Source organism: Gymnogyps californianus, chromosome 1 (assembly GCF_018139145.2).
Source record: "Gymnogyps californianus isolate 813 chromosome 1, ASM1813914v2, whole genome shotgun sequence".
In the NCBI taxonomy this organism is placed as follows: domain Eukaryota; kingdom Metazoa; phylum Chordata; class Aves; order Accipitriformes; family Cathartidae; genus Gymnogyps; species Gymnogyps californianus.
The window spans coordinates 19,504,299-19,516,083 of record NC_059471.1 but is presented as its reverse complement, the minus strand read 5'-3'; positions in this window follow the sequence as shown (position 1 = coordinate 19,516,083).

Sequence of the window (11,785 nt, the reverse complement as noted above, 5' to 3'; positions counted from 1 at the left end):
CCGCCCTGGCGCTAACTAGGCCAGTCTGGGGCCATTAGTCATCCGCTCTTCCCGCGCCTCATTGCCTGTGCCCTGAACAGACATGTTCGACTGCCTTTATGTAACCCCCGCCGAAGGGCTGGCTCGTGCCAGGGGGGCGGCCACCGTACCCACTGCCCGCCACCACACGCCACCCCAGCGCCCATCGGGGACTTTGTGCTTTGATTGACTTTGAAGCCTGCCAAGAAAAGGCAGAGGTGCCCATGAGTTAGGTGCAGGAGGACCTGCTGTAACAGTGCCAGCCCTGAGCCGAAAAGCCCACCTGGAGCAAAAGCCCCCGTCCTGGCTGGGAGGTCTGACCCTCTCCTCCCGCCCTCCCGGCTGGGGCTGCACCGTTGGGATAGAGGGTCGCCGGCAGTTTTTGTGTCGGAATAGGTTGGTGGGGGGCTCAGCCCCCTCCTGGCCCCCCAACCCGCAGGCTCTGCCCCATCTCGAGCCAACAGTCCTGGTGGTTTTTTAACAACCATGAGGGATTCGGTTTGGTCTAATACCCTGTGCAGCTGGCAAGCAAGTTCTTATCTTGACTTAACCTACAGGTAGAACAACTCTGGTCATACTGCCGGCATATTTCAGGGGTTTATGTCCACACCCCTGTGGCGTACGCGCTCCAGTATCCCTCAGGTAGTCTTTCATCATCGTTTACGCTTCAAGCCTCTGCAATCAGATATGGTTATCTGAGCAACAGGGAGAAATATTTACCAAAATGAAATTTAGAGGGGAAAATGAGGAAGAAAGAAAGAAAGGAGGAGAAAAGAACTGAAAATGGAAACTCAACGTTATTTGAAATATGCACTGATGTTTGCTAGAAAATTAATTGGTTTCTCTTTTGCACATCGGCAGTTCTATACGTGAAGATTTATCTCATGTGATATATTCTTTGCCTTCTGGTTTGCATGGTTTGCATGGTTTGCATCTTGATTTTTAAGATACTTGTTTCTTTCCTCTCCCACACGTTTAGCTCCTGCTAATGCTGAGGGAGGTTGTTGGTGAGGACCTCAAGAGCACTTGGATTGTGATGAGCCGGGGATGCTGGAAGTCCAGTTCTGGATAACATTTCTACATTTTTACTGTTCTTCAGTAAAACACTCACTAATTCTTTCCCAGAGTTTCCTCTTATGAGATGTTGTGTTGGCTATGATCCACAGGGGATGGCTGAGATCTGGGTACAGATTGCTGAGCGGAGGTGTTACCACACACTGAGATACCCCTGTGTGCAGGTGACCAATCCCAAATACCATTCACTTGCAGAAGCAGCCGATTAGGCTGAGGAACACCCCTTCCTCAGGACTCTTTAGTCAGGACCCTTTAGTCCTTGTATGAGAAAACAAGACCTTGGCTATTCCTGCGGCCATGACTTTGGGCAGAGCAGCTCAGTGACCTTGTGTTCTTCTACCAAACTCTTTGGGGATGGCTGACGACATCATCTATCCAGCTGGTGTCCTGGTGGGAGCTAGGGGAGACAATGGAGAAGCTGCTATAAACAACAGCTTAGTAGACCATCACCATCTATCGCCATCTCTGCGTGTGAGCATTCTGCTGTGAGGAAAGCTGCTCCTGGGGGCTGGCACATGCTTTGTGCTTGCCTCTCCCCCTGGCTGGTCCCCTCCGCACCCTGCTGCATCGCTTCCCCGCGCCTGGTTTTCAGGAGGTGTTGTGTTGTACCTGGCAGTTGGGTGGGATAAACCCTACCGTGGTCTCCTGCAACCACACAGCTCAGGGTAGGACAGACAGTGACAGAATTCATAATCACATTTTTCTTGTAGCTAGGGAACAAAGACAAAGAAACAGTGACAAAGCCTGAATGATCTTGTGGAGAAGATGACCGTAGGACACAGGTTTGCGGGTCACAGGCCTGTCTCCTGGTCCTGTGCTGACAGCTGCTTGACGTTAGGGCACTCAGGTTGTCTTCTCCATGCTCTGGCGTTCCTCACCTCTAAAATGGAAATTCCTGCTTCCCCGATGGCAGATTTGGCTGGTTAATCACCGTGGGCTTCTCTGAGCTCCGGAAATGGAAAGTTGCACCAAAACTCGGTGTTGTTGCTGCTGGCAGTGTCCACAGCCCTGCGGGATTCAAATGGGATTTCTCCTCTCTGCAAAAGTTGCTCATCTGGCTCTTCTGGATGCACCCTGACTCGTGACTGCCATCTCAGCACTTAATGAAGGGGTTAATGGACATCTTCTCCTCCTCCCTGCTCAGCGCAGTGGTAATGGCAGCCTGGACCCTCCAGGGAGAGAGAGCATGAATGGATCTCATCAATCTCCTTTACAACACTAAAACGCATTCCTGAAATCATGCTGTTGCCTTGTGAATATCTGATGTTGCACGGGTTACAGAGACATCTTTGTGGACATGGAAAGTGTTAAAAAGTACCTACTTATTGTGTTGCAAAGGCCATGCATTGCAAACTTGGGAAAGTATGTTAGGCAGCATGACTTTTGCCCTTAAGCAATAAGTAATATGTGAATTACTTCTTAAAATTAGTATCCCATGCTTGTTAGGATTTTTTTTTCATTAAGTTCCTTTGCTACCTCCTCAGCCTGTGTACATCTGACATGTATTATTCTTTCAATTACTGCACACTTTCTACCAGGCCCACAGGGACCAGGGTCCTCTGTACTAGGTTTTTTTACCCTGGGAGATTGCAATCTGCAGGACAAGAGCTGTCGAAGAGAACTGTGAGCGCTCCGGAGCAGCCTGAAAGCAAGTAGGTACATGTGCAGCTGCACCACCAGCCCCCAGCCAGCCAATGCCAAGGTGAAAGCATTACCCTGACTTTGCAAAGGGGGAAGAGGTTGAATCAAGGTGAGACTTAAGTAGCTTATGTAAAGTTTTCCTTCTTAAGACTCCTGCCTCATGCCAGAGGGTCCCCCAAGGAAAAGCCCCAGGGAACACTTGTTCTCTGGGGTTAGGCTAGGAAACTGAGCGGGGAAGCCAAGCAGATGTGTGATCTCCCAAAAGGGTTTGGAAGACCTCCTACACATTCACAATGGTGTCAACAGGTGGGAGGCGATATGTGTCACGACAAAGCCACGGAGGCATGCAAAACACAAGCTGGTCCGATTCCCTCTCCTCCATGAGCTTTACTATATGCTGATGAGATGGACTTGGAGGTACAGTGCTTAGCACAGAGAGGGTCTGAGAGCCCTCAGAGATGGGAGAAATTCTGACAGTTCAGAGTTTGGGCTTTATTTGGATTGTATCCACTTCAGAAAGGCTGTTTTCAGGACAAATATTTATAAAAATCAGAAGAAAAGGAAAATAGACTAGGCTCCTTGAGGGAATAGCAGAAGTGGAAGGATAGGTCTTGGACACCGTTTGACAGAGCAAGACTCCAGGTAGCAAACCAGCAAGATGAGAAAATACTTTCTACCCCGGCTCAGCTTGTGGCATGGTCCAGAGGTCCAACAGGCTTTGGAGACACCAATTTCAGTCCTGTCACTGACCCAGCAATTGCCTGTGTAAGCCGTGGCTCTGCGTCCCAGCAGAAGGCAGGGTCTCTCCTGGAGGTGAGACCCTCAAGCAGTTGCAGCAGCCCGGGTCTTGGGCAGCTGGATAAGGCTGGTCCTGGGAGGGTATGGGCCATGCTGGGAAACATCACAGAAGCACCTGGACAAACTGAAACCCTCTGGACATCTGCGCCTCACAGCTCTCCTTCCTGCTTGCATTTGGGATGCGGATTTTATGCATGGGACTCATGTCTCATAAAGGCAGGGAAAGAGCAGTTATTTACCTCTGCCTTGTTCTCTGCTTTTGTTAATTTACTATATAATTTTGTTTTACAGGTAGGCAGTGACTTTTATTTTCTTATTGGTGCAGTTATTTTATGGTTGAAGAAAGGGCAGAGTTGTATATGAAGTACCAGGTAAAGAAGGAGTCCCTGATGCTCAAGGCCCTGGTGATGCAAAACATACTGGAATAGAGAGAACTCCTGCTCACAATAAAACACAGGAGGCTTTAACAAAAAAGTCTCGGGTTTCCCTTTTAAAAATTCACAATTTACTAGAGTCACTTGAACCAAGAAAAATGCATCCATGGGAAGGGAGTGCCGGTAATAACAGGCCTGCACTCACATCCAGTGGTAAAAGAGCAACCAGCAGCAGTTTCCCCTGAGGGAAGGAGGATTCTGGAAGTTAAACAAAAATGTTTATGGTTGTGAAGAGTTAAAAGGCTTCCTAGGCACCCTGGCTGCCCTCTCACATCCTGAGCACCTCCTCAGGGTAATGCATCAGCCCTGTGGCACAGGGAAACAGCCCATCAAAGAGCTTGCTTTCTGCAGCTCTGTCTTCTGCAGGGAGACGAAGGAAACACCAGAACAGGGAGGTGGGTAAGCGTGGACAGATCCTGCCCTCCAAAATTCCCGGTAGGGATTATTTACATGTTCTTTCTGTGCAGGAGACCGCTGGTTTCTCAAGAGCTGAAGCCTTCACCTGCCCTAGTTGAAAACAACTACTCTTATGGGATTTGCTTTGTTAAATTTAAGGAACTCACACAAAAATGAAGCAGTCTGAGTTCAGTGTGAGTCATCCTTTACACACTGATCAACCCTCCCATTCTCATTTCTGCATTTGAATTATTTTGTTAAACTTGCATTTAAGACCTTTCTGTAATGTGACTTTTGGCTAGACACCAAATATAAATAATTATCATGCTCTAATAACATCTATATTCTATGAGTACTGCAAATGTGCCATGTAATCTACACACGCATCGATCCTAAATTAAAAGACAGCATCAAAATCTGAGTCACTTCTTCTACACATTATTAAGTGTCCATTTTGGTTAAGCTGGTGATGGTTGCCAATCCCATTTCATATCCGCCCTTCTCTTTTTTCTAGTCTTTCTGTCCTCCTGGCAGAGGACTGCATAGATGACCAGAGCACAGTCTAACGTGTCTTTGTGTCTGCCTTTCACTTGGCTTTCGTATGGATTTTGTCTCATGTCAGGGACGCTCTGGTGGCCCCATTCAGTTGATGGTCTCCCCTCTCACCCATCTCTCCAGTCCCAGCTGAGATGAGTGGCCGAAAATCTTGTATGGAGAAGCTGAACTCACTAGTCCAAAACAAATTTCCTGGCTCTGTTTTCACTGGGTGGAGAAAAATCTACAACCAAAGCAAATCGAGTTTCATGGCTAAGAGGCACATCTTTCCTCCCCTGCAGCCATGGGAGATCCTGAACGTGGTGGAAGGAAAACAGTTTTGCTGCACGGTGAGGGAAGGAAGAGCAGGAGGCAGTTTCCAAAGGGTGACCTCACTTCTTTGCTCTACACAGCAAGGCAGGAAGACCTCATGCTGGGGGGACACCCGGGAAGCTGGAGGTTTGCAACCATAGGAGATCGTGGCCAGGCCCTGTTATCTCCAACCACAGAAGCTGCTGAGTGCCAGAATTGCAGAGATGTTAGCCAGTGCATACTACAAAGGGGATGACTGGCAGAACAAAGTAAGCAGGAGCCCATTCATCGCTGGGCTGAAGGTTGTGATAGATGGGAAGAGTCCCTCCTTGGGAGGCAAACCGGTTTGCTGGATGACAAAGAAAGAGGTTCTCCCGTAACCTAAACGTGTCTAGCACAGACTCAATGAGGACCTTTAAGTGTCATGAGACAAGGCTTCCCACAACCTGAGTCAGCTCTGTAATCCCCAAACTGCAGATTGCCACACAGACATGCACCCAAAGCAGCAGAAAAAATTGGAGATTGTGTCCCTCAGGAGCCACGGGTGCTCCACAGGCCTTCCTGCTGCTGCAGAAAATAACATCATCATGCCAAACCAGGAAAAGCAGAGGGTGTGACTGTCCTGCATTGCCCAACCTCTGCTCACTCAGCTGACATGTGCTTGGCCATGCTGGTGGGGACGAGAGGAGAGGAGAGGAGAGGAGAGGAGAGGAGAGGAGAGGAGAGGAGAGGAGAGGAGAGGAGAGGAGAGGAGAGGAGAGGAGGGCTGGGCACTGGGACAGGGGGAGCATGTTGGCATGTTAGCCCATGGTTAGTTAGGAGCAGCTGTAGCCCGGGGTGGTTTTTGACATGGTAGGCTGTCCCCAGGTGTAATCCTGACTGCAGTGTCTGATAGCAGACACTGGCTAAGCAGAGACCAGCCTGTTCTACTGAGCAGGCATTAGATGAGAGGCACTCACTGAAAATCAATACTGTTGGCTGAATGAAAACTCCTAGATAATACTAATGCACTCAGTGGACAGGTCAGAAATACGCTAATAGTCACTGGCTGATCTCAGCACCCTCTCTCTGACAGTAGCCCACATGCTTCAAGGGATGGAGCACACCCCATGGGATTTCTGTAATGACCTCCTACGGGGCGAGGGATATATTTCTTACCTCTTCAGGTAGGATCTCATACAGGCCATGAAGTATGAATTGTACCTGACCAAGTTAAAGAGAGGCTATGATTTTAACTGGGACTATTCTGACAAGACTGGCTCGACTACCCTGGCCCATCCACCTGGGGATCCTGGCACTGGAGGAGAGATTATCTCAGTGGCTTTGATTGATGGGGACTGAGGGTCATCACAGAGGGATGAGAGCCGGGAAGATCCCTTCCTCCTTTCTCTTCCTCCAGGGCTTGGCAGCCCAACTTAGTCATTCTCTCCTGAGAGGAAGAGGGGAGGTCTGTCAAGACCTTCATTAGTCACTCCATCTGCATACCTTAAGTCTTTCTAAAGTTAGGCAAGTGTTGGGGCTGGGGACAACATTTTCCTTGAGCTGGAAAATGCTGCTAGCTTTCTGCTCAGCCCATACCTATGTTGCAGAGTCCAGTTTACTCAGCTTGCATAAGGAGTGTTTTCTTAAAGCATTTCACTTTTGACATGCTTCTGTGAGCACGTGCTGGGAACGGCTCCTGTTCAAATCCAGTAGCTGACACAGCAAAATCTTGCACTCGATTGTTGCAAATCATTAATTCAAAGTCACGATCCATTTGGAGTAACTCATGGAAACCCATTATTATTTTGCCACTGCTTGTTGAGCTGCTTAGATAATCAAAACGCTTGTGAGAACAGGCAAAAACTCTTGGCCTAAAAGGTGTAAAGAGCAGTGACAACATCCCAAGCGAGAAGCAGCAAGATGTGTGGGAGGAGAGAAGGAGGACTTGGGAGGATAAGAGCCATGAGACCCCCTGGAGCCTCAGTCACATGGACCTCATCACGGTTAAACCCAACACTTTCTTGAAAGGCTCTTACCTGTTCTCTCATTTCATTGGTAAGGTGCAAGGGAGGTAAGGGAGGAACGTAATGTGAAATTTTTATTTTTTTTTAATAGCTAGTAAGGCAAAAGCCCTTGCCATGTTTTGGAAGTCCAGCACTCCTTAAGATAGAGACAACATAGGAGGCCTGGCTCAGCTGTCTGGGGAGAGCTGGGAAGCTCCAGAAAAGCCTACTCCTTTTTCATCCTGGAAGTCTGAGAACGGGCAACAAATTAATGGGGAACATTTCCTTTAAGTCATGAGGAAAAATGCAAATTACTGCTGAGGTTTCCGTTCTGCATCAGTAGGGAGCCATTTTTCTACTGTGGCCAGAGATGTTAAGGAATATTTGGCATATGAGGACAGCAGTGACTTTGTGCATTTCTATCACATGGGCTTAAGACTGATGCCATTTACTGATTTAGGGCTTGATTCTGCAAATACCTTAGTAGGTGAATACCTGCTTATCCAAATGGTCCCTTTGAATGATTTTGTGGACCTATGAAAACATTCATGTCAGACCCTCATAGTCCCAGGGGCATTAGGGAAAATGCCCACCTGGAGCTCTCAAGATTGACATTAGTTGTGACACTTCCAATAGGAAGCTAAATAATGACATTTCTTACATACGATCATTTACAAAGTGAAAATGTCGATGTCATAGATGATATTTGAAGCTGTTTTCTTAGGACTAATTATACATCTAGAAGTGAATATACAGCTGCAGTTACCAACTGATGGGGCAAAGTCAAAGGCCCAAAAATACACTCTAACCATAATCATCCTTTTTGCTAATAGAAAGCATGGCCTATCACAGCTGAAACATACAGAAAAGTATAAAACATATATGAAAGCAGTGACACTATGTAATTATGCAGTTTCTATACAAAGCCATGGAAGAAGAGAGCAAAGCATCTAAAGGAGGTAAATCATTTGGGAACTTTCCGGCTAATTCATTGTGGCTCTTTCTTTGCATTTCATAAGCTCCCGCACACATTGTGTCTCTAAGCTAAATTCTGCAGGCCCTTATCAGCTCACATTTAAGGGTTAATTTATAGCGCCTCTGTCCTGCAGAATATGGTTCATCGTTCTTTGCACAGCTGCATAAAACTTCGTAAACATTTAATAGCAAATAATGTTGGAGTAGAAAAAAAAAGGCAGATCTTCAGAGGAAGACCAGTTTTTTTGTGGTATGCCTGGATGCTGTGACAGTGAAGAGGCTGAATTAGAGGGGTTATACATATTTACTCTGCCTGACTGAGCCAGTAAGGAAAACGGACAGTTTGTGTATTTATATAGCTCTTTATTTATACATTCTTTCCCAAATTCATGTCTCTTACTGGCTGTCAAGTAGGAGCAGATGCAAATGGTTAAACAACTCTGCTGTTATCTATAACCAGCAGCATTCACTCAGCTCTTCCAGATGTAGACTGCATGTGGCTTCTTGGCTTTTGCCATCGCGGGGCGGGGTGTGTATGTGTGTGTGTGTGTGTGTAAGGAATATGAGATCAAGCTACTTTAATTTTCTATGACCTACACAGAACCCCCTGACCTAACTTCTGAAATGTTGCCTCTACGAGATGCCCCCCAGCAAGGCCCCTCTTGCTCCTTGAAAGCTGGCCTTCTTTCAGAAGAGTCCAACAATACTTTCCAAATTAGGAGTATTCAATCACCCCTGCCCAGAGTCAGAAAAGATAATTATCAGCACGATTCAACTGGAAAATTTTCAACTCTTGAACATACTGTGGTGACATTCGCAGATGGTATTGTTAGTATGCATGGGAGGAACTGGGCTTTTTGTTAATATGTGTATCTAAGGTAATTTGTGCAGGACTTGGCCTTTTCAGATCACTGTACTAGTGTTAACTAAGTGCTGGCACGTTAGTAGGCGTCCTGTGTTTATAAAAATCATCTGGTATAGACATTACTAAGGAAAGCCAGGAGGATGCTGTAGTAGAAAGGGAAGTTGTTGGTGAAAACTGTTGTTGCTGCCACTGCTTACCATGAGGGGAGCTCCCACAGCTCTGGAGACATGGGGTGAAGCCACACACTCACCCAGTGATCCTGACTCCCATCAGGGCAATCCAGAGAAACATCTTGTCTTTCACCACAGCTCTGTAATTTGAAATGGAGAGGAAGGAAAACTACAGGATGAAGAGAGAGGAAGAGAGATAAGTCTCCAGATTTCCATATGTGGGGAAAAAAGACCTCAGCTACCTCCCAGTACATAACCAGTACTGCCTTTCATGACTGCATCATGATGAGTACCTCACAACGCACTGTGCAGGGAGGCAGCACCCCATGCCCCAGTCCATGCTCCAGGTTGTGCCTGCACACTGTGGAAGGTGGCACAACCACTCCAGGTGACAGGGTGACCTCTCCGAGCTACACACCACCCATGTGAAAGGGAGGAACCATGTCACCATGCAGCAGGCAACAACTCTTCCCTGCATGCAAGTGCATCAAAATGGTTACATCTGATTTTTTGTTTGTTTCTCAGTTTGAGACAAAACCATTTGCATAAATACTCTTGTAAAACTTTTGGGTTTTTTATCTCTGTCCTTGTCTTTATTAGAGCATATTGACACCACGATAATTACATCAGTGCAATGCTACCAATGAAAACCTCTGATAACCCTGCAGTGAAGTGACTTGCACAGATTTAGCTTCATTTGCAATTTCTGAAGGAAGTGCAGAGTGCTTGATAGCAGTGTTTTCCCAAATGGCAGAAGTCTCTGAAGTGCAGGATGGGGCTGAAAAAGGGAACAACTTCAGACTGTCATTAACATTTTAGAAAAGGACAAAATACTTCACACCAAATAAAGGTAAAAGGCCATAAATACTTTCTTTATGTTAATCATCTATGCAGCTATTGCTCTTGCCACAGGGTGGTTTGCAAATACAAATGGAAAGGCAGATTGTACACCGAAGGGCAGTCCCCATTTCTCTCTTTCTTAACGAGTGCTCCACACTGTGAAAAGCCTCAAGCACTCGTATTTTGCAGCTATTAGCTTAGTGAATGGAACCACTATCAGAAAGATGCCTTACCAAATGCAGAAGATGGAAGATGTCAAGAAGACTCTGACACCCGCTAATTCTAGAGCTAATTTTAATGTTATTTTAATTACCATCATAGAGAATGGAATGAAGAGTCTGTGGCTCACTCCTGTTCTCATAACATTTTATGAGAGGTTTGGCACCAGCTTTCATGAGAACAGGGCTGGGTGTCATACCTTCATATACTAGTAATGCAAAAGGGATTGCCAATATCTGTATCATCTGTAAAGTCAGATGGCCTTTGTAAATCAAGCAAATGAGCTGAAGCCAACAATAGAAGGACCTGCAAAGATGAATTCAAAGGGGGTTGCTTATATAGGGGAGAGAATGGATGTTAGAGCAGCGGGAATATGACTGTGTTGCATTAACTAGGGTATACAGAAGCTGTGTATCCTGCCCTGACTACCATGCTGGGTCTCCCTTAGAGAACTGCGCTCAGGTTCAGGAGCCTGTAAGAAAAAGAAACAAACTGAAATTAATTTGTAGCTGAAGGAAACACAGTTTTTGGTGAAAAGAAAACTTGTGTGGCTAATTTTAAAAATGCCAAAGACCCAGCTCTCCCAAAGCATCTTCCAAGGTTCTTAGGTATTTGAAATCAATGGAGTCTGGCATCTGAAAACCAGAGGGGGCTGACCAAAAATGCCCTAGGAATACAATGGCTTTTACATGCATGAAAAGCAATGCACAGACAGGTTAACGCACTGCAAGTGAAATTGAAGACCATCAGCCATGCAGTGTAGGATGAGTAAAGGCCCCTTAAAGGCTGGAGGGGAAGAGAGAGGTGTCTTTGTAGACAATGAGATCCTCTCTTCAAGAAAACATTGACACATTAGTGAAAAGAGAGAACCAGAGGAAGGAGGAGCAACACACCTTGAAATTTGTTCCCAGGAATACAGAAGCCAGCTGTCAGTTGGCCACTGAGGGATGGGGATTACTTTGGACAGACAAGCAATCCTTCCTGGACTTTCTTCCAAGGCACTTGACAACACAAGAAAAAGAAAAAATGAGTAAATACAGAGTGAGGATGGGCCAGAAAGAATGACATGGCCAACAGGGCCAGGTTAATGCAAAGCCAGGAGGGATATATGCTCACACAAGATGTTGTGCATACTGGACTGACAGCACAGGTAGAGCTGACTTCACCTGTATGCACTGAACTGAAGTGGCCAAGGAGAAGCCTGGGCTCATGCTGACCATTAACATAAACGCAGACTTACAACTTGACACGCTTACTTTGAAAAACAGTAATTCTCTGCTTGCAGAAGTGCGTGTCTACTCCTAGCATTGACATCAGATGGATAGTGGAGCAGAACAGCAGAGAAAAGAGGGCAAGATATAACTATACCTCATTTTTCTGCTGAATGGAGACAAAGGGACATGCAGAGGGATAAGCCAAGGAGATCTGGGGAGACTGGGGAATGAAGTGAGAGCCAGAGAGTGGAAGGCCAGCAAGAAACCTGAACCATCATCAGAACATTTTAGGTGAAAAAAAAAAAGGCTA